This window comes from Phyllobates terribilis, unplaced genomic scaffold (genome assembly GCF_046119375.1).
Source record: "Phyllobates terribilis strain yellow unplaced genomic scaffold, ASM4611937v1 Scaffold_2__4_contigs__length_985480577, whole genome shotgun sequence".
NCBI classification, from domain to species: Eukaryota; Metazoa; Chordata; class Amphibia; order Anura; family Dendrobatidae; genus Phyllobates; species Phyllobates terribilis.
This window is the reverse complement of record NW_027362762.1, coordinates 113,312,116-113,336,230: the sequence shown is the minus strand read 5'-3', so window position 1 is coordinate 113,336,230 and position 24,115 is coordinate 113,312,116. Positions and strand designations below refer to the sequence as shown.

General features: G+C 45.0%; 1 protein-coding gene across 3 annotated transcripts in view; it reads right to left on the bottom strand.

Annotated features, from left to right (window-relative positions):
- The window catches only part of FRY (FRY microtubule binding protein), a 444,805-nt gene that overhangs the window by 412,508 nt on the left and 8,182 nt on the right, over window positions 1-24,115 (bottom strand). Inside the window, exon 1 of one of the 3 annotated variants that reach the window (XM_073662508.1) lies at window positions 14,831-14,849. The exons of the other annotated variants lie outside the window; for them this stretch is intronic. The gene's annotated coding sequence lies outside the window, so the exon portion shown is untranslated. Of the gene's footprint in view, window positions 1-14,830; window positions 14,850-24,115 lie in introns of those variants that run through there. 3 annotated transcript variants of the gene reach the window in all.

The window sequence follows — 24,115 nt, the reverse complement described above, 5'->3', positions numbered from 1 at the left end:
GGCCAAGTGCGATTTGAATATCAAATTGTGAATGCTGCGATTTTTTTTCTCGGATGTACTCGGTCTGTGGAAAAAAATCGGACATGTACACAACCTTATAGAATAACATTGGTCCGAGTGCGATCCCATGTTTTGTTGGATCGCACTTGGACCGAAAATGCGGTCATCTACACGAGCCCTGAGTATGATCCATGACTTGGATGTGTCTGCAAAAAACAAGTTCAAGGTAAAAAAGGGTCCAGCTTCCAGATCCAATTGCAGATAAAATCACGGTTTTATTGTTAATCCATTAAAAAAAATGTACACATTGCAAAAAGAAAATAAATAAAGGGCAAGACCTCCATGAAACCATCACGTTTCGAACGCCAAACGTTCTTAATCCTGGCAAAAAACAAGGACATGTGAACATCCATATAGACTATTATGGGTACATGTTCTATCCATGAAAAACCAAGAGAGAAAACCTATATTAACTAAGGATATTCAAATGGGGATTATACTAAGAATCATGGCAATTCTTAAGTAGAAGGCCATGTTTAACAGAGTGCGGACTTCTAAGGCCAGACCTGCAGATCAGATGGTTTTTAACCTTTTTGTTTACAGGGGTTGGATCACCGTAACATCTCATAAGTAGTTGATAACTGGGGGTTTCATCACTGGGACCACTCCAATCCTGAGAAAGGGTCTTTGGAGTTCATCTTTTGAATAAAGAGATGGTCCCATATTTGCACATTGCTCTATTTATAGTCTATTCAACTTACTGAGATAGCTGAGTAAAATGCTCAGCTATTTCTGGAAATTCCATAGACAATAAAAGAAGCAGGAATGAGCCAGTGCAGCCATTGCTCTGCTAAACATGGAGACTACAGAGCTCCAGTCTCAAGATCGATGGTCACCAACATCGGTCAGCAAGTAATAACTAGGGATGAGCGGACCCGTGGAAGTTTGGGTTCATCATGTTCGACTAAACTTTGGTTCGGGTACAACAACTCTACCTGAACTTGAAACTGAACCCGAACCCCATAGAAATCAATCGTGACCCAAACTTTAGAGCTGAAAAATCTCTCTCTCTCTCCTTCCCGGGCTCCCGAACTGTAAAACGGACTTCCAGAAGAAGTCTGTGTTCGGAGTTCAGCACCTCCGGTACAAACCTCAAACTTTATAGTTCGGCTTCACTCATCTCTAGTTATAACTTCTACCGTGCACAGCTGATAGCTTTCTAAATTGAGACAACCTTTTTAACATTGTCCTTGCGTGTAAACATTTACCACTTAAATGGTTCGTCCTAAATGAATAAAAACATGACTGATACCAGTTAAAATAAATGGAGCCAAGCTGCAAACCACAAATAACCTGTGGACAGGTGTCATGCTGTTTTTAGAAGAAAGCAGCTGAATATTCCTAATCCTGGAAATCCTTTAAATCCTATCAGTATTTCCAGAGAATGCAACATTTTCTGTAGATTGCACAAAAAAATGTTCCTTGACTCTAAATTATTTGATTATTATGGACTCATTACTTCTGAAAGACATTAAACCACGTTGCAAAGTAGTGTAAGGACAAGTCAGGATTCTTTTTTAGGCTGCGTTCACATGCTGGGGTTGCCTTGCATATTCTAGCAGCAATCCCTGATGGAACTGCAAAGATTTTGCTGCAATTTTTAAAAATGACAGTAAAACAATTCATTTTTTGGCACGTGTGTATAATTCAGAGATGAATAAGCCCTACCGCTCTGCACTATAGGACTGCGAGCACAGATTGTGGTCAACGACCATCCAAGGACAAGTTTCATCCACAGAAAAGGCCACATATCCAATATAATAAAGAATAATTAATACTTTATTACTGCATATAATATACCAACCATATACAAAGACATTTGAAAACTACTGAAATCACCAAAAGACATAAAGGCCATGGTCCCAGCCCCAAATCTGGCAAAGGACCTCCCCAAATGCAATGGGAATCCTATATTAGATGGCTTTAATCCTAATTCATATTAACCTAAAAAAGAAGGCAATGGTAATGCAGTATATAAATAACTGGCAAAAGGTAGTGAACATTAAAGGGGTAATCTCAAGTTTGAAAGTTATCCCCTATAACTTCCCGATCACTAGGGGTACGACTGATAGGATCCCTACCAGTCCCAAGAATTGAGGCTCTGTAGAGCCCCTATGAATGCAGCGGTGGTTGATCATGTGAACGGCTGCTCCACTCATTCTAATGGGAGTGCTGAAGACCAGCCAAATGCAGTGCTTGGCTATCTCTGGTAGTCCCATTAAGAGTGAATAGAGTGGTAGTGCACTTGATCAACCACCATTCCATTCACACGGGGCTCTTGGGATCAGTGGGGTAAGAGCGGTTGGACGCCCATTGATCGAGAAGTTATCCCCTATCCCTGTCCGCAAATGACAGCATCTTTTAGCATTTTCATTGTTAATGGCTGCACAACCGTGCGGACATTTGCAATTACCGTGGTGTGATGAGCCGGGCTGTAAAATCCAGAACCAGCAGTTACATAAACCTTTTATAGAACAATTGAAAATAAAAAGTAGACCTTGATTCACAAAAGTCATGAAATATGTAACAGTGCAGACGTGTGTGATTAACAGTATCTGTCATGTCCACATCAATCTTTTAGCATTATTTTGAATTCTCTACAGGTAATGTGCGTATACAGTGTTAATAATACAGTACATATAATGCATAAATCACCATATTGGGGGGAGCTGCATTACTGTACGTGCAATTCCATATAAACTTACATTAGCTGAATGATTCCTGCAACAAGTTCAAGCCCAAGAGAGATAAAGTAGGAATGGGGAATTTGCGGGTAAATCCAATGCCATATAGTTGTACATCAACAGGCTACAGATGGATTTAAAGGTGATCTGTCAACAGATTTCATTTAGACCTGATGAGGCTGGTGTACTTTGAAAATCCAAATCAGAATGGCTGTATAATCCTTTTTGAAACTTTTTTCTGCCTGATATAAAAATGATTATTTTATGAGCCCGCTGCTCATTCAGGATTGTATAATTAGAGTTGGTACTCACTTAGCCGCGTTAGAGGTAGGCACGGGACACTGTCTCTTTAAAATGTCCAAGGCAGGTTTATTATGCTGCATAAACCGCACTTTCAGAAGTAAACAAAAGAAAGCCTTGTCCGGCACAGTGTAACAAAAACAGAAAATAAACAGCCCAATACCATATGGCGGGTTCACCCGCTCACGGTCAGTGTCTTTTTGGCACAAACACTCTGGAGGTCTCCACACCTCCAGCCACAGACACTGAATGAGACACTTGGTCCCCATTTTATACGCACGCCCTGGGGTGGGGATATGTGAGCAGCCAATCCCCCCCATCTCTTATGACTGCTCGAAAAAAACAGCCCTGATACACCTAATTAACCCTCTCAGCACTACTTGTGGTGGAGAATGCTTTTCTAGTTTTATATCACTGAAGTTGCCAACCTCAGCGATACATATCTCCCCTCAAGGACATGTCCGGTGGCCATTTTACATACCCCCCCTCTGCCCAAAGCCGAGGGGCTTGGCACCTTCTGCTAACATACAGTGGACCCTCGACAATGCGTTAGCATTGCCATGCACTTTCCCAGGCCTATGCTCTACATGGAAGCTAAATTCCTGGAGGGCTAAGAACCACCTGGTCACTTGGGCATTGTTCCCCTTCTTCTCTCTCATCCACCTTAATGCGGCATGGTTTGACACCAGCCTGAACTTCCTGCCTAAGAGGTAGTATTTCAGGGTGTCCAATGCCCACTTTATGGCCAAACATTCCTTCTCCACTATGGAGTAATTCTTCTCATGTCAGCTTCCGGCTTAAATACATTATGGGGTGCTCCTCCCCGTTCACCTCTTGTGATAGGACAGCCCCCAGTCCAACATCAGACGCGTCCGTCTGGACCACAAATTCCTTTGAAAAATCCGGCGCCACCAGCACTGGCTGTTTACACACAGCCTGCTTCAGCTCCTGGAAAGCCGTCTCAGCTTCTGGAGACCACTTTGCCATAGCCGACATTGTCCCTTTAAGGAGGTCTGTCAGAGGGGCGGCTATCATGGCGAAGTTAGGGATGAACCGGAGGTAGTAGCCCACGATGCCCAGGAAGGCTCTGACCTGTTTTTTTGAGAGAGGTTGTGGCCAACGCTGGATCGCTTAAATTTTATTTATTTGGGGCTTTATCGTGCCTCTGCCTTCGACATAGCCCAAATATCTGGCTTCCTCCATGCCCATGGCACATTTCTTCGGGTTGATTGTAAACCCCGCCTTCCGCAGAGTATCGAATATTGCCTGGACTTTACTCAGATGGCTTCCCCAATCCTGGCTGTAGATCACGATATCATCCAGATAGGCCGCTGCATACTTCTTGTGGGGAGCTAGGATCCGGTCCATGGCTCTCTGGAAGGTAGCTGGAGCTCCTTGTAACCCAAACGGCATCTAGGTGTACTGAAAACACCTATCTGGAGTTGAAAAGGCCGTCTTCTGCTTGGCATCTTGGGCCATAGGAATCTGCCAATACCCTTTTGTGAGGTCAAGGGTGGTAATGTACCTGGCCGGCCCTAGCCTTTCAATTAATTCATCTACCCTGGGCATTGGGTATGAATCAAATTTAGAAACCTCATTCAGTTTCCTATAGTCGTTGCAAAACCACCATTCTCCATTTGGTTTCGGCACTAGGACTATGGGGCTGGACCAGCCACTCTTGGATTCTTCAATGACTCCCAGACCTAGCATCCGCTTTACTTCTTTAGAGATTACCTCTCAGCGGTCTTTGGGAATCCGATATGACTTCAGGTTTACCAGGACATGAGGTTCTGTAAGGACCTTATGCTAGATGATCTGGGTACAACCTGGTAGTTCGGAGAACAGGTCCCTGTTCCACTGCAGCAACTCTTGGCACTGTTGCTTTTGGGCACGTGAGAGCGACTCAGCCACCTTGACCTCTTCCACATCGGTTTCAGACTTCACCACCAAACACGGAGCTTCCACGGGCTCCCTATCTGTTAGAATTCTCCTGTTAGGTTTTTTCTATCTTGCTGGTCACATGACCTTGTTTGCCTATTTAATCCTGCTCCGCCCTCCTGGCCTTGCTGGACTTCATTGTAATTTCTACTCTTAAGTTAGCCTGGTGCTTAGTTACCTTTCTCAGTCTGTTTAGCTTGGTCTTCGGACCTTTATGTTCTATGTTGTGTGTTTGTCTTTTACTGCTACAATTTCTGCTAGGAGGTGCCCAACTTTATCCCAGTCCCTAGTTCTTGTAGGGATCCCTTCCTTGCATCTATAGGTCTTCGTACAGACTAGCCGAGGACTTTAGCGGGTCTGATCGCAGGATCAGGTTCCCCGTTACATCGTAGGGATCTAGCTTAGTTCTATTGTAGGGACAGAAACAGAAAATAAACAGTCCAATACCATATGGCGGGTTCACCCGCTCACGGTCATGGTCACAGTCACGGTCAGTGTCTTTTTGGCACAAACACTCAGGAGGTCTCCACACCTCCAGCCACAGACACTGAATGAGACACTTGATCTCCATTTTATACATACGCACTGCGGGTGGGGATATGTGAGCAGCCAATCCTCTCCATCTCTTATGACTGCTCGAAAAAAACAGCCCTGGTACACCTAATTAACCCTCTCAGCACTACTTGTGCTGGAGCATGTTTTTTGGTTTTACATCACTGAAGTTGCTAACCTCAGCGACACATATCTCCCCTCAAGGACATGTCCGTTGGCCATTTTACAACAGACATTCTGGCATGGATTACCAAAGTAAGTGCACCAGCCTCATCAGATTTAAAGGGATTGTCCAGGCTTGAGGCACAACTCTGCAGTCACTCTATGATTGCAGACTGCACTGTCAGGATTTTCCGATGCTGGCGCCAAGGGCAATTTGCATACTTGCGGCCACATTCAGACTAAATGTGTCTAGCCTTATTCAATTCACTTGTAGCAAGCGAGGCTGCAAACGTCTAGTTGGCAGTTGACCACATGTATGTATATCACATACTTGCAGTCACATGACCGCTGACTCCCGGTGCCGGCACCAGAGAATCCTGACATTGCGCACTGTGATGATTCACACCTCTTCATTCACATAAAGTGACTGTGGACTTGAACCCCAAGCCTAAACAAGCCCTTTAAGGGCTCATGCAGACAAGTGTGGTACGAGTGTCATCAGTATTTTTGGATCTGCATGGTTTCATCTGCTCTGTAGCCTTCGATGCAAAGGAAGGTTTTACACTGATGTGAATGGTGATATACAGGGGACTGTAAGACTAAATGCAGAATTTAACATCCCTTCTGTGCTTTAAATAGCAATTTATGGAAGGAAGTATTGCAGTATAAAAAAAGTATGTTCTGCGATTAAGTTCTTGCTCCTTTTTGTATGGAGCTGTAATAGGGCCCCCATAGACAAGCCCGAACCCTCTACTACTCTGTATGTCTCTGATTTCTGTACATACATCAAATAATCATGGAATGCTTCACTAGACTTGGTAATTATGGAAATCTGTATACATATCAAGTGCATTGGAGCCTAAACTGCTCGGTGCATGGTGCTCTGCTAAATGCTTGACCACTCAATCAAAGTTGCCCAATGTACCAATCCAGGGGTCATTTTTTGGAAACAATTGTGCCAATATAACAGAGGCGATTTAGTATTTGTGACTTTGAGAAGTACAATAAAAAAAGAGGCTGATCCTGATGGTAGTTAACACATAGGGCTCATTCAGACTAGTTCTTCTCGTAGGAGTGCTATCCATGTTTTTCACGGTCCACACAAAAACATGGAGACCTGTCAGATTTTGATCTGAGTGTCAGATGAAATTCACCAATAATAGTCTGAGTCCAGGAAAAAATCAGACCGCACTCGGATTGCCATCCATTTTTCAACAGACTGTTTGATAGGACAAGCTTGAGAAACCTCCATCAGTTATTTTTTTCATCCGCGAAAAACTGATGAAACTTGGACCAAACTTATGGTAAAAACTGACACACTTGTAACGTGGCGCAGGGCGGTAGCCGTGGACGAGGTACTCGTCTCTTACGTCCTGGCACGTTACATGAAGGTGGGGGTCCTGGCTGGGTGTGTGGACTTTGTCTAAAGGGGCGCTACACCCTAGTAGGCCGCATGTTACCGATGACTTTGGATGGCCAGGACCTGATGTTGAGCAGTTCAATCAGGGAGACCACCAGTCAAAAATAAACTTTTTACTGAACAATAACTTGGTGGGGATTATGTACAGCAGATAGCGGGTACACAACTTGATGAACGTTTCCTTCACAATACGGAGCATTTTCACACATATTCTCAATTCCTTTCTCTTAACGAACTTGGTCTCTGTCTCCACTGTTTCACCTTCCTTCACCACAACCCAGCTCAGTACTACAGTTAAGTTAGGGTGAGTCCTATTCTCAAACCGCGGTTTTGCGTCTTCTTTCCCCTCAAGGGAACTAGTTTGCCAATATGGCCGGTACTTAGCTTTTCTGCTACTGACGCCTTGGAGCTCCTGCCCAGGGCACTCTCTTCATCTCACGCTCTCTGGACCGTCCTGGCCCCATTACCTCTCTGAGATATGAACTCGGGGCCATACTGCTAGGCATCCTCTACCAGGACCCATCTCTGGTTGACCACTCTGTCCTTCTGTCAATTTTCCTTCCTCTTTACTTAGGATCACGCTATCCACAGCCTCAGTCTCCTCTCGCTTCGGGACACCCACGTCATGCGGCACTGCTTACTATCCAGACCTTAGATCTGCTTCTGATGTACACTGGGCCCTATGTGACGTCGTCCTGACAGGAAACTGTCTCTGTCAGTTCACCGTAGCCCCTCCCACTCTGGGCTAGTCCCAAACATTAACCCTAACTCTCCCTACTATCAGGCAGAACACAACACTATCACAATATCTCAATTCACACTAAATTCCACAACAATACTTGTGTCTTCGATGGGGAGTGTGGGAGCGTATGTCCATCTCCTTACACAGTGACCAAACTCTGATCAAAAACACTGATGAAGCGCTAACCGTTTTTTGCTTTCGAGTAACATCACTATCGTTGGAATGAACCCTAACGCAGAAAGTACACTGCAAGTACATAAAAGACAATTCTTGCCCCTGACTACACTGCAAATTAATATAATTGAAATCAGACATGAAAATCTATATCCAGGTCCTTTCTTCACACCCAGTACATTGTGTGCAATTTTCTTTTCAGCTTCTAAGTGCAAATAATGGATAACATTGATCGGACGCTGTAACAAGGGTTAGATCTGGCTTGGACATTCTGTAAGAGTCAATTATTTGAGCAATGTCTGTGATGTCTACAAGGGTGTGTAAGAGTGATTACTTGATTAATTTTGTTCTGTATTTTATTATATTATTTAGCTTTTATTTTTATAAATTGTGATTTATAATTTATATACTTACCATTTTGCTTTTATGTGTATATACCTTTTCTTAGCTTGATTATGTGTCACTCTGCTAAAAGATGCCCTTTGTGTTCTCGCCTCCTAACCTGACTTCACCTTGAATTGGCACATTTTTAATGTTTTTTTGTGTGCATTTATAAATGATTACTATTGCTATTTTTATACTGGTGATTTTTTTTAATCCTGATGAAGGGTCTGGTAAAATGAGTAGATTTTATACACCGCTTATGCTTTAAAGGGGTCCACTACTCAGATAACCCCTTCTCAATCCATATGTTTGCCCCAACTAAAATAATAACACCTATACTCACCTCCAGTTCTGGTGCCGTTCCAGTGGTGTCAGCACTGGCTCTCCTGGCAATTAGCGACCACTTCACTCTCCCAGTCTTCAGAGATATCTATAATATAACTGGAGATGCGTACCTCTGTCTGAAGCCTTTATAGACTGCGCAAGTGCGACACGCCTGCGCAGTCTGGTTCCAGACAGAAGAACGCATGGAGCCGTTACAGGTAAGAGGAGTGTATGATGCGGTGTTTTGATCTGCTACAAGAACTAAGGAAAGAAAGGGAAACTGTCCCTACAATAGGACTAAGCTGATTCCCTACGATGCAGCGGGCAACCTGTTCCTTGTGAACGGACCCGCCTTCGTCCTCAGCTAGTCTGAATGCAGACCTATAGATATAAGGGAGGGGTCCCTAAAAGTACTAAGGACTGGGACAAAATTGGACACCTCCTAGCAGAAGTTGTAGCGGAGCAAAAAGACAAACAGACAAAAAGTACTTAGAGGTCCAAGGACCAAGCAAACTAAAGATATAGGTACAAAGCACCTGGCTAGATTAAGAGTCAAAGTAACACTGAAGTCCAGCAAAGCCAGAAGGGCGGAGCTCGAATAAATAGGCAGCAGGTCACGTGACCACAAAATAGAAAAAAACTAACAGGAGGGTTCTAACATGCGGTATGTGTAGACACAGGTAAGAGGAGTGTGAGATTGCGGTATGCGTAGACACTGAACACATACCGCGATCTCCGGCATCATACTTACATACTTACCTGACCGGGAGGAGCGTTGCCGCAGCACCTCTCTTCTCACCAGAGACCGGGGCAGGAGTGAGGCGTTGGAATCAGCATGCGCATAGTGCTAACCGGCGCCATTTTACTGAACACACATTTGCAGTGTGTCTTCAGCAAAATGTCGTCGGACAGCACGGTATGGGCACATGCGTACTCTGCCGCCACACTCCTTCCCCAGCCTCTAGCACAAAAAGACACAGCGCTGGAGCACAGGGAAGAAAGGTGAGTATAAGTGTTTATTTTTTGTATGTGTGCAGCGTGATAGGGATGAGGGGTGCCATGCATACTAGGATTGGGGGATGAAGGGTGCCATACATACCAGGATTGGGGGGTGAGGGGACCATGCATACCAGGATTGGGGGGTGAGGGGTGCCATACATACCAGGATTGGGGGGTGAGGGGCCCATGCATACCAGGATTGGGGCGTGAGGGGTGCCATACATACCAGGATTGGGGCTGAGGAATACCATGCATACCAGGATTGGGGGGTGAGGGGACCATGCATACCAGGATTGGGGGGTGAGGGGACTATGAATACTAGGATTGGGGGGTGAGGGGACCATGCATACCAGGATTGGGGGGTGAGGGGACCATGCATACCAGGATTGATGGGTGAGGGGACCATGCATACCAGGATTGATGGGTGAGGGGACTATGCATACCAGAATAGGGATGAGGGGTACCATGCATACCGGGATAGGAATGCAGGGTACCATGTAAACGAGGATGAGGGATGGGGTGCCATACATACCAGGATAGGGATGAGGGATGGGGTACCATGCATACCAGGATAGGGATGAAGAGTGCCATGCATACCAGGATGGAGGCGAGTGGCCCATGCATACCAGGATTGGGTATGAGGGAGCCATGCATACCAGCATTGGGGATGAGGGGTGCCATGCATACCAGCATTGGGGATGAGGGGTACCATACATACCAGGATTGAGGGGTGAGGGGTGCCATGCATACCAGGATTGGGGGGTGAGGGGGTACCATACATACCAGGATTGGGGGGTGAGGGGGTACCATACATACCAGGATTGGGGGGGGTGAGGGGACCATGCCTACCAGGATAGGGATGAGGGGGTACCATGCATACCAGGATTGGGGGGTGGGGGAACCATGCATACCAGGATAGGGATGAGGGGTACCATGCATGCCAGGACTGGGGGTGAGGGGACCATGCATACCAGGACTGGGGGTTGAGGGGGGGTCCATACATACCAGGATTGGGGGGTGAGGGGGTACCATACATACCAGGATTGGGGGGTGAGGGGACCATGCATACCAGGATAGGGATGAGGGGGTACCATGCATACCAGGATTGGGACGGTGAGGGGGTACCATACATACCAGGATTGGGGGGTGAGGTAGTACCATACATACCAGGATTGGGGGGTGAGGGGACCATGTATACCAGGATAGGGATGAGGGGTACCATGCATACCAGGACTGGGGGGTGAGGGGACCATGCATACCAGGATTGGGGGGTGAGGGGACTATGAATACTAGGATTGGGGGGTGAGGGGACCATGCATACCAGGATTGGGGGGTGAGGGGACCATGCATACCAGGATTGATGGGTGAGGGGACCATGCATACCAGGATTGATGGGTGAGGGGACTATGCATACCAGAATAGGGATGAGGGGTACCATGCATACCGGGATAGGAATGCAGGGTACCATGTAAACGAGGATGAGGGATGGGGTGCCATACATACCAGGATAGGGATGAGGGATGGGGTACCATGCATACCAGGATAGGGATGAAGAGTGCCATGCATACCAGGATGGAGGCGAGTGGCCCATGCATACCAGGATTGGGTATGAGGGAGCCATGCATACCAGCATTGGGGATGAGGGGTGCCATGCATACCAGCATTGGGGATGAGGGGTACCATACATACCAGGATTGAGGGGTGAGGGGTGCCATGCATACCAGGATTGGGGGGTGAGGGGGTACCATACATACCAGGATTGGGGGGTGAGGGGGTACCATACATACCAGGATTGGGGGGGGTGAGGGGACCATGCCTACCAGGATAGGGATGAGGGGGTACCATGCATACCAGGATTGGGGGGTGGGGGAACCATGCATACCAGGATAGGGATGAGGGGTACCATGCATGCCAGGACTGGGGGTGAGGGGACCATGCATACCAGGACTGGGGGTTGAGGGGGGGTCCATACATACCAGGATTGGGGGGTGAGGGGGTACCATACATACCAGGATTGGGGGGTGAGGGGACCATGCATACCAGGATAGGGATGAGGGGGTACCATGCATACCAGGATTGGGACGGTGAGGGGGTACCATACATACCAGGATTGGGGGGTGAGGTAGTACCATACATACCAGGATTGGGGGGTGAGGGGACCATGTATACCAGGATAGGGATGAGGGGTACCATGCATACCAGGACTGGGGGTGAGGGGACCATGCATACCAGGATTGGGGGTTGAGGGGGGGTCCATACATACCAGGATTGGGGGGTGAGGGGGTACCATACATACCAGGATTGGGGGGTGAGGGGACCATGCATACCAGGATAGGGATGAGGGGGTACCATGCATACCAGGATTGGGGGGTGAGGGGTGCCATGCATACCAGGATTGGGAGGTGAGGGGACCATGCATACTAGGATTGAGGGGTGAGGGGACCATGCATGCCAGAATAGGGATGAGGGGTACCATGCATACCAGGATAGGAATGTGGGGTACCATGTATACCAGGATGAGGGATGGGGTACCATACATACCAGGATAGGGATGAGGGATGGGGTACCATGCATACCAGGATAAGGGATGGGGTGTCATGCATACCAGGATGGAGGTGAGTGGCCCATGCATAACAGGATAAGACTGAGGGGGCCATGCATACCAGAATTGGGTATAAGGGAGCCATGCATACCAGGATGAGGGATGAAGGGCGCCATGCATGCCAGGATTGGGGGTTGAGAGGGGGACCATGCATACCAGGATTGGGGGGTGAGGGGACCATGCATACCAGGATGAGGAATGGGGTGGCATGCATACCAGGATAATTGGTACAACACATACTAGGAGGGGGGTGAGGGGACCATGCACACCAGGATAGGGATGGGGGGTACCATGCATACCAGGATTGGGGGGTGAGGGGACAATGCATACCAGGATTGGGGGGTGAGGGGACCATGCACACCAGGATAGGGATGGGGGGTACCATGCATACCAGGATTGGGGGGTGAGGGGACAATGCATACCAGGATTGGGGGGTGAGGGGACCATGCATACCAGGATTGGGGGGTAAGGGGACCATGCAACCAGGATTGAGAGGTGAGGGGACCATGCATACCAGAATAGGGATGAGGGGTACCATGCATACCAGGATAGGAATGCGAGGTACCATGTATACCAGGATGAGGGATGGGGTACCATGAATACCAAAATAGGGATGAGGGGTACCATGCATACCAGGATAAGGGATGGGGTGCCATGGATACCAGAATAAGGGATGGGGTGTCATGCATACCAGGATTGGGGGATGAGGAGTGCTATGCATACCAGGATAGGGATGAGGGGGCCAAACATACTAGGTTTGGGGATGAGGGAGCCATGCATACCAGGATGAGGGGTACTACACATACCAGGATTGGGGGGTGAGGGGACCATGCATACCAGGATAGGGATGAGGGGGTACCATGCATACCAGGATTGGGGGGTGAGGGGACCATGCATACCAGGAATGGGGGGTGAGGGGACCAGGAATACCAGGATTGGGGGGTGAGGGGACCATGCATACCAGGATTGATGCGTGAGGGGACCATGCATACCAGAATAGGGATGAAGAGTACAATGCACACCAGGATAGGAATGCGGGGTACCATGTATACCAGGATAGGGATGAGGGATGGGGTACCATACAAACCAGGATAGGGATGAGGAGTGCCAGGCATACTAGGATGGAGGTGAGTGGTCCATATATAACAGGATAAGGCTGAGGGGGCCATGCATACCAGGATTGGGTATGAGGGAGCCATGCATACCAGGATGAGGGATGAGGGGTGCCATGCATACCAGGATTGGGGATGAGGGGTGCCATGCATACCAGGATTGGGGATGAAGGGTGCCATGCATACCAGGATTGGGGTTGAAGGATGCCATGCATACCAGGATTGGGGGTGAGGGGTGCCATGCATACCAAGATTGGGGATGAGGGATGCCATGCATATCAGGATTGGGGTTGAGGGGCGCCATGCATACCAGGATTGAGGGTGAGGGCTGCCATGCATACCAGGATTGGGGATGAGGGGTGCCATGCATACCAGGATTGGAAATGAGGGGTGCCATGCATACCAGGATTAGGGGTGAAGGGTGTCATACATAACAGGATTGGAGATGTGGGGTGCCATGTATACCAGGATGGGGATGAGGGGTGCCATGCATACCAGGATGGGGGTGAAGGGTGCCATGCATACCAGGATGGGGATGAGAGGTGCCATGCATACCAGGATGGGGATGAGGGATGCCATGCATACCAGGATGGGGATGAGGGGTGTCATGCATACCAGGATGGCGATGAGGGGTGCCATGCATACCAGGATAGGGATGAGGAGTGCCATGCATACCAGGATAGGGATGAGGGGTACCATGCATACCAGGATAGGGATGAGGGGTGCCATGCATACCAGGATAAGGATGAGGGGTGCCATGCATACCAGGATAGGATAGGGGCAGCACATAACAGGATGGGGGAACAGGATTGGGGAGCACAAATACGAGTATGGGGGAAGCACAAATACAAGGATAGAGGCAGCACAAATACCAGGATGGGGGCAGCACAAATACCAGGATGGGAGACCATATACCAATAAAAATGCTCACCACCCGGGCGTAGAACGGGTTCAATAGCTAGTCACATATATCTGGAGGAGGTGAGTGCTGCTACTCTCTCACTTCCTCCGGATGCCTGTGATATGTCTGAAGGCTGTGAGAGTGAAGCCAGCGCTGATTAGTTGCAGGGATGTCGTGACATAACAACGTCACGCGATCACCGGTAGAACTGCGTTAGTACCTGAGTTAAGTATAACTGTTATTATTTTAATGGGGTCATACATAGGGATTGAGAAGGGGTTGTCCGCGTAGTGGATAACTACTTTAATAAAACTTCTGTGGAAAAAAAACATTAAAAATCAGACAGCACATGTCCAATTTATATGCTCATGTGCATGAGCCCAAAAGTTTTTTAATCAACTTTTTTTTTAGTACAGAAAAATTTTGATTCTGCATAAAAAAAGCAACTGCTCTAGAAGCCTTCAGAGCGAACTTACCAAAAAGCGCACAATGGGAATGATCTGTCATGAAATCACATCCACTTTGGCCAGTAAAGAACAGCAGATTTTCAGCACATAAAAATGGAAAAAAACACAGAATTTACGTTACAAGGATACATGGCCTGAGGCGTGTAGGAGATGTCCTAACAACATGAGCTGCAAGAAGTTGTGTTTTTTGGTGCATGTGATTGATTGACAGACGACTGTGAAAACTAATTTGCATAAAAATCAAACACCTGCCTCGCCCAGACTGGAGGACTTCATGGCTACTTGTTGGGTGTGTGAATGCACCAATGAAACCTTGTAATTCATCTCCCACCCAAAATTGAGCACTCTGACTGGTAATGTGTGCCAATTAAAGGCGACAGCTAGTGATGAGCGCAAGTGCTCGTTACTTGAGTTTGCAGAGTGCTCGAAGAGTGCAAGAAGATTGATAGCACTCACCGGCTGTAAAAATGCAAGTCTTTATTTCATCTCTTTAAAATCGAGGAGCGGGGGAGTGAGTGGAACATATCATGGACGACGGCCGTTTCGCGCTTCTTTGCGCTTCTACGGGCCTCAAGATCTTGAGACCCATAGAAGTGCAAAGAAGCGCGAAACGACCATCCTCCACAATGTGTTCCACTCGCTCCCCCGCTCCTCGATTTTAAAGAGATGAAATAAAGACTTGCATTTTTACAGCCGGGGAGTGCTATCAATCTTCTTGCTTATACGAATTACAATTTGATTTTTAAGATGTCTTGAGCCTATATTACAGGGTTTGCAGCACTCAAACTTTACTGGGGGTAATGGTGACGCTGATCACAACCTATTATGTAGCTCCATCCTATATGACCATATTCAAATCTCTAGTCTTCCCTATACTTGCATTACTATTTATTACAATTGTTATTATTTTTGCAAAATCATTGAAAGTGTTAACACTGGGGAAATAAACAGATCAATCTCCTACATTGCCTCCATCTCCATCACTCCCCGAGGTTATTATTCTCTCTGAAGTGTTGATATTGAGAATGGAAATCCCATTTTACGCCTCAAGATGCTGAATGAACATTATTTTCAGGGTTTCACATTCATTATTTGTAATGCACTCATGTGATAGTGAGGAGAGGCGGCCGCACCTGTTCCCGGCAGGTGGTGTTTTCAAGGCTTCAAATAGAGACTGCTGCTTATTAATAGAAATAAATGGAAATCACTCACTGTCTGCAGAGAGAATGAGCATCTTAAGGGAAACTACCTTACTTTTCAACAAGAATCTACAACGCCCTTTGTTTTGAGCTGACAAAGAAAGTGAATAAGTAAAAATAATTATTTATTTAACTAAAAGAATAATATATATATATAATTTTTTTTTTATTAATGCCACAGGGAAATACAGCGGGATTCACTAATGAATTTTTCTTAGCCCACCATGGTGATTAAGGTTCAGCCCAGCATAGATGCAAAACTGTGTTAAGGCAATGATATAGACCCTAATATGTGTCAGTACCAGGGCTGTGGAGTCGGTAAGCCAAACCTTCGACTCCTCAATTTCCATGACACCGACACCACGACTCCGACTCCCTCATACATCTTTCTCGTTTTAGGTCAATTAGAATTACCATAATTTTTAATATTTGCCAAATGCCAGAATAATGAATAATAATAATTTTTATTACTTACTGCAAAGTCAAAAGTTTACATACACTAAGATTACTATGCCTTTAAACAATTCTGGACTGCCCATATGATGATGGCATGTGTCTGGAAGCTTCTTATGAGGTTTTTTGGCAACATCTGAGTTAATTAGAGACACACCTGTGGATGTATTTTAATGCACACCTGAAACACACTGGTTCTTTGTGTAGCATCATGGGAAAGTCTAAAGACATCAGCCAAGATATCAGGAAGAGAATTGTGGACTTGCATAAGTCTGGCTCATCTGCCCCCAGCTGTCCACTTTCCCTCTGCTGGTTATTAAAATTTTGGGGAATCCCACGCCATTTTTTTCATAATTTATTTTGTACTAAAATACATGTTCATTAAGCTACACACGCAAAGCACTGATTATATATCTCAATCACATATTTATATCTATCTATCTATCTATCTATCTATCTATCTATCTATCTATCAATAAATAATATATACAGTTGAAGCCAGAGTTTACATACACTATATAAAAAGACATATATGCATGTTTTCCTCAATATCTGACATGAAATCAGAATAAACCTTTCCCGTTTTAGGTCAATTAGGATTACCATAATTTTTAATATTTGCCAAATCCAAACATAACAATGGTCATTATGCCCAAAAAGTAAAATTTTAGTTTCATGAGACCACAGGACATGTCTCCAAAAAATAAGGTCTTTGTTCCTGTGTGCATTTGCAAACATTAATCTGGCTTTTTATGTTTCTTTTGGAGTAATGGCATCTTCCTGGCAGATTGGCCTTTCAGACCATATTGATACAGTACTCGTTTCACTGTGATTATTGACACAATCTCACCAGCTTCCGCCATCATCTTCACAAGGTCTTTTGCTAATGTCCTTGGGTTGATATGCACATGTCGGACCAAAGCATGTTCATCTCTGGTACACAGAACCCGTCTCCCTCCTGAGCTGCATGATGGCTGGACATTCCCATCTTGTTTGTACTTGCCTATAATTGTTTGTACAGATTAATGAGGCACCTTCAGGTATCTTGAAATTCTACCCAAGGATGAGTCAGACTTGTGCAAGTCCACAATTCTCTTCCTGATATCTTGGCTGATTTCTTTAGACTTTCCCATGATGCTACACAAATAAGCAGTGTGTTTCAGGTGTGCATTAAAATACATATCTGAGAAAAACATGCATATGTGTCTTTTTATATAGTGTATGTAAACTTCCGGTTTCAACTGTGTATATATATGTATATATATATAGTGTGTGTGATGAAGAATATTTCCTTGGAAAACTATGTGTAAATGACAGAGAATTCTTCTATGTAAAAGCTCATGTTAAAATCGGATCGCATTCGCATGTCAATCGGATGTCATTCAGATGGTAGGTGATAAAAATCGCATTGCACTTGCAAGACACTTGTCCCACTTTTCAGGAACGATTTTTTTTACGGTGATGGGTATTAGCCCTAAAGTACAGTATCTGCCCTAGAAACTGCAAGCAAGCTGCAGAGATCTGAAATAAAAGATAAGGTTATTAGCATTTCATACAAATGGATTCTCTATTTTCTAGTCCACTCCATGATGAGACTTCATAAGATTTTTAAATGGAACCTGTCACCTGATTCATGCTGCCCAAACTGTGGGTAGCATGAATCAGAGCCGGGCTGCATAACTACAACCTGCATAACCAGGTATATTAGTGAGGGATCAGTCAATCACCTGCAGAAAGGCTGGAAAAGGTTGGCCTGGGTCGGCATCTCTCTAGTCTTGCTTTTGCCTATGGTCCCCAGTCGAATCTCTAAAGCATATTTTCTCTGAATTGCTGTAGCATTTCAGAAAAAAAATATACTTAGCTGCAATCATGCAGCCAGGCTCTGATTTATGCTGTCCGTGGTTTGGGCAGCATGAATCAGATGGGATGTTATCTAAGGGAATGGTAGGCTGTATTTGAAAGGAATAACCAACATATAAACTATTAACATCAAGTGAAACGGCATTTTCTTACTAACAGTTGAGCTGATACTACTTGTTAGTCACTAAATCTTCTTACCGTCGCATATAGGAGTCTTAAAGGGGTTGTCCGGTCCAAATCGATAAGTCTGCAGACACTCTGTGTGACTGCAGACTTATGAATTCCCCCAGCGCAAGCAATGGGATTTGCAAGTTTGTGACCCAGGGCCGGAGGGTATATATGCCCATGTTAGTCATGCAGTAGAGGGCATCTGGGCTGCACAGTTCAAAGAATGACCACTGCTGTCATAGACATCCTTATATATTGCAGAACTACCCTTTGTTTGCAGGAGGGTGGCAAATGGGCGTAAACCCGGTTTCACACATTCGACATTCACAAGGCAAGGACCACAATGTTTGAGTCAGACATGGGTTTCCTGACCTGAATGCATATGCATATATGAGGCAGTTGAGTTTGGGTCAGTGGACCCAGGGCTGGTCCAGATATTGTGACCTGTACTTAGACCATAAAAGTTGAATGTTTGACACTGGCCTAAGAGCAGTACATATTATAAAATTAAAAAACAACCACTCCTCACCTACAAAATCCCCCTTATTTCCAGCATCTATGCTCTAGTGGTCACTGTCAGTCCTTCAGTGATGATGTCACATACATAATGAAGCCAATCACTGGCCTTAGCGATTGGTTTCAGCAGTCATGTGAAGTATGCACGTGATGTCATCGCTGGCTGGGACAACTGGAACCACAGGTGAGCTATGGTTACTGTGTTCTAACATTTCAAGCTGATTGAAGTCTCCATAGAAGCGATCACGAACGTCGTCATATTTCATTTAATTCAGTAATAGATAAATTATGTTTTAAACTGTGAACTAATGAGATAAACTTTTCAATGTGCACAAGTGGCAAAAAGAGTGACTAGAATGAACATGGCAGAATTAGCAGCATAACATCGTGTCTACAGCCTCGCACTGTAATATCCATCTCCTGAAGGGGAAGCATAAATTTAAAGAGAACCTGTCAGTCGATTTATGCTGCCCATACAATGGGCAGCATGAATCCGAGCCAGGCTACCAGACTGCAGCCAAGTATGTATGAAGACTCGACCAGCTATTCCAGCTCCAGGTGACTGACAGGTCTCTTCCATGTGATTACTTAGCGAGAGACCTGTCAATCATTTTCAGCAACACTAAGTAGAGCAGGCTGGACAAGTCTTGTATCTCTGTATGGTCCCCACATGTGGGATAAGACTGGACCCTCCAACTATATTTTCTCTGAAACGCCAAAGTACGTGAAGTCAGGCATGTTGCCCATGATTTGGGAAGTATGAATCGATTGACAGGTTCCCTTTAATTTGAAATGTCTCATTTTGGATGTCTAAATATGCAGAAGAAGAGTTGCTGATGCTCATGAGGCTGAAAACGGTCACAGAACCATCTCTAAAGAGTTTGGACTCCACCAATCCACAATCTGAAAGATGTATACAAACTAAGAAAATTCAAGACCATTAATACCCTCCTCAAGAGTGTTCGACGGACAAAAATCACTCCAACAGCAAGGGGTATAATAGTCTGCGAGGTCCCAAAGGAACACAAGGTAACTTATAAGCAATAAAGGCCTCTCTCATAATAGCTATTGTTAATTTCCACCATCAGATGGGTATTAAACAGTAATGGTGTGTATGGCAGGATTGCAGTGAGAAAACCTCTGGTCTCCAAAAAGAGCATTGCTGTCCATTTGCAGTTTGCTAAAGGTCACCTGGACAAGCCAGAAGGTTACTGGGACAATGTCTTGTGGAAGAATGTTACCAAAATAGAACTCTTTAGTACAAATGAAAAGAGTTATGTTTGCAGAAAAACAAAAACCTCATACCATCTGTGAAACATGGTGGTAGTAGTATTCCGGTTTGGGGTCATTTCGCTATATTTGGACCAGGACATCTTGCAATCATTGATACAACAATAAATTCTGAATTATACCAGCAAATTCTAAAGAAAAATATCAGAACATCTGTCCATGAGCTAACTCTTAAGAGAACATGGGTCATGCAGCAAGAACACGACCCAAAGCACACGCCGTTCTACAAAAGAATGGTTACAGAAGAATAAGTAAAGTTTTGGAATGGCCATCTCAAAATACTGCCCTTAATCATGTTGAAATATTGTGGAAGGACCTGATGTGAGATGCTAATGTAATGGGAGAAAACCTACCACCACAACAGCAGCTGCTTTGTAGGGAGGAATGGGCTAAAAATTATTCAAGCCGATGTGCAGGACTAATCAACAACTGCTGGAAATGTTTAGATGCAGTTATTGCTGTACAATGGCGTAACACCAGATACAGAAAGCAAAGGTTCGAATATGACATGTCATCTTGGATCATTTTCCTAATTTAAAAAATGACAAAGCCTAATATTTTTGACTCATTTGTTGATTTGCTTCCCTTTATTTACTTTTTAACCCCTTTCCGACCTGGTCAGTAATAGTACGCACCAGGTCGGGAAGGCCGGTTCAGCGGGGGCTCTGGCGATGAGCACGCACTGAACTGAGCACATGTCAGCTGATTATTACAGCTGACATGTGCCCGCAACAGCCACGGGTGGAATCGCGATCCACCCGCGGCTGTTAACATGTTAAATGCCGCTGTCAATCTCTGACAGCGGCATTTAACTCGCACTTCCGGGAAGTGCGTCCTAAGCCCCGCCCATCGGTGACCCCCTTCACGTGATCGCGGGTCACCATTGGGTGGGCATGACAACCCAGGGTCAGCAGCAGACGCCTGTGGTGGTCATGTCTCAATTGCTATCAGCGCCACCTAGTGGTCAGCGCTCGTAGCAAGTGAGCATTTCTCCTGCATACAAGTGATCTGCTCATCGCTTGTATGCAGTAGAAGCAATCAGACAACTGCTGCTTCTAGTCTCCTCTGGAGACTATAGAAGCAAGCAGAAAGTGTAAAAAAAAAAGTTTTTAAAAATATTAAAAAAATAAAAAATATATAAAAGTTTAAATCACCCCCCTTTTGCCCCATTCAAAATAAAATATATATATATAAAAAACCACATACACATACAGTACAGACCAAAAGTTTGGACACACCTTCTCATTTAAAGATTTTTCTGTATTTTCATGACTATGAAAATTGTACATTCACACTGAAGGCATCAAAACTATGAATTAACAAATGTGTAATTATATACTTAACAAAAATGTGTGAAACAACTGAAAATATGTCTTATATTCTAGGTTCTTCAAAGTAGCCACCTTTTGCTTTGATGACTGCTTTGCACACTCTTGGCATTCTCTTGATGAGCTTCAAGTGGTAGTCACAGGAAATGGTCTTCCAACAATCTTGAAGGAGTTCCCAGAGATGCTTAGCACTTGTTGGCCCTTTTGCCTTCACTCTGCGGTCCAGCTCACCTCAAACCATCTTGATTGGGTTCAGGTCTGGTGACTGTGGAGGCCAGGTCATCTGGCGTAGCACCCCATCACTCTCCTTCTTGGTTACATAGCCCGAACACAGCCTGGAGGTGTGTTTGGGGTCATTGTTCTGTTGAAAAATAAATGATGGTCCAACTAAACGCAAACCGGATGGAATAGCATGCCGCTGCAAGATGCTGTGGTAGCCATGCTGGTTCAGTATGCCTTCAATTTTGAATAAATCCCCAACAACGTCACCAGAAAATCACCCCCACACCATCACACCTCCTCCTCCATGCTTCACGGTGGGAACCAGGCGTGTGGAGTCCATCCGTTCAACTTTTTTGCATCGCACAAAGACACGGTGGTTGGAACCAAAGATCTCAAATTTGGACTCATCAGACCAAAGCACAGATTTCCACTGATCTAATGTCCATTCCTTGTGTTCTTTAGCCCAAACAAGTCTCCTCTGCTTGTTGCCTGTCCTTAGCAGTGGTTTCCTAGCAGCTATTTTACCATGAAGGCCTGCTGCAAAAAGTCTCCTCTTAACAGTTGTTGTAGAGATGTGTCTGCTGCTAGAACTCTGTGTGGCATTGACCTGGTCTCTAATCTGAGCTGCTGTCAACCTGCGATTTCTGAGGCTGGTGACTTGGATAAACTTATCCTCAGAAGCAGAGGTGACTCTTTGTCTTCCTTTCCTGGGGCGGTCCTCATGTGAGCCAGTTTCTTTGTAGCGCTTGATGGTTTTTGCAACTGCACTTGGGGACACTTTCAAAGTTTTCCTAATTTTTCGGACTGACTGACCTTCATTTCTTAAAGTAATGATGGACACTCATTTTCCTTTACTTAGCTGCTTTTTTCTTGCCATAATACAAATTCTAACAGTCTATTCAGTAGGACTATCAGCTGTGTATCCACCAGACTTCTGCACAACACAACTGATGGTCCCAACCCCATTTATAAGGCAAGAAATCCCACTGATTAAACGTGACAGGGCACACCTGTGAAGTGAAAACCATTTCCGGTGACTACCACTTGAAGCTTATCAAGAGAATGCCAAGAGTGTGCAAAGCAGTCATCAAAGCAAAAGGTGGCTACTTTGAAGAACCTAGAATATAAGACATATTTTCAGTTATTTCACACTTTTTTGTTAAGTATATAATTCCACATGTGTTAATTCATAGTTTTGATGCCTTCAGTGTGAATGTACAATTTTCATAGTCATGAAAATACAGAAAAATCTTTAAATGAGAAGGTGTGTCCAAACTTTTGGTCTGTACTGTATTTGGTATCGCCGCATTCAGAATCGCCCGATCTATCATTATAAAAGAAGAATTAATCCGATCAGTAAACGGCGTAACGAGAAAAAAATTCTAAAAGCCAGAATTACGTTTTTTTGGTCGCTGCAACATTGCAATAAAATGCAATAACAGGCGATCAAAACATCGGATCTACCTCAAATTGTATCAATAAAAACGTCAGCCCGGCGCGCAAAAAATAAGCCCTCACCCAGCCCCAGATCCCGAAAAATGGAGACGTTACGGGTCTCAGAAAATGGCGTCATTTTTTTTTTCTAGCAAACTTTGGATTTTTTTTTCACCACTTAAATAAAAAAGAACCTATACATGTTTGGTGTCTACGAACTCGTAATGACCTGGAGAATAATGATGGCAGGTCAGTTTTAGCAATCAATGAACGTGATAAAAAAACAACTGTGGAATTGCATTTTTTTTGCAGTTTCACCGCACTTGGAATCTTTTTCCCGTTTTCCAGCACACGATATGGTAAAACCAGTGATGGTGTTTAAAAGTACAACTCGTCCCGCAAATAATAAGCCCTCACACGGCCATATTGAACGAAAATTAAAAAAGTTCTGGCTCTGGGAAGAAGGGGAGCAAAAAATGAAAACACAAAAACAGAAAGACCTAAGGTCGTTAAGGGGTTAAGGAAGTCTGTTACGTCGGATAATGATTGCTATTAACCTGCAGCTATAAGGTTAATCTGTAGGTTACTAGTGTTAGAAAGGTGTGCTGAAAATGTGATGTCGTTTTTGGGCAAATTTATGCAGAAGTATAGAAAATTCTGAAAAGTTCACAAACTTTCACGCACCACTGTGCATGATATGGAGCCTACCTAACAGAGGCCAAAACAAGTATGATTTGGCCTCCGTTGAGTATACAGTTTTGTATGTGTTTTTCAGAATAAAAGTCATCCAGGAAAAAATTGTTTGGTATATGTTTACTGTACAT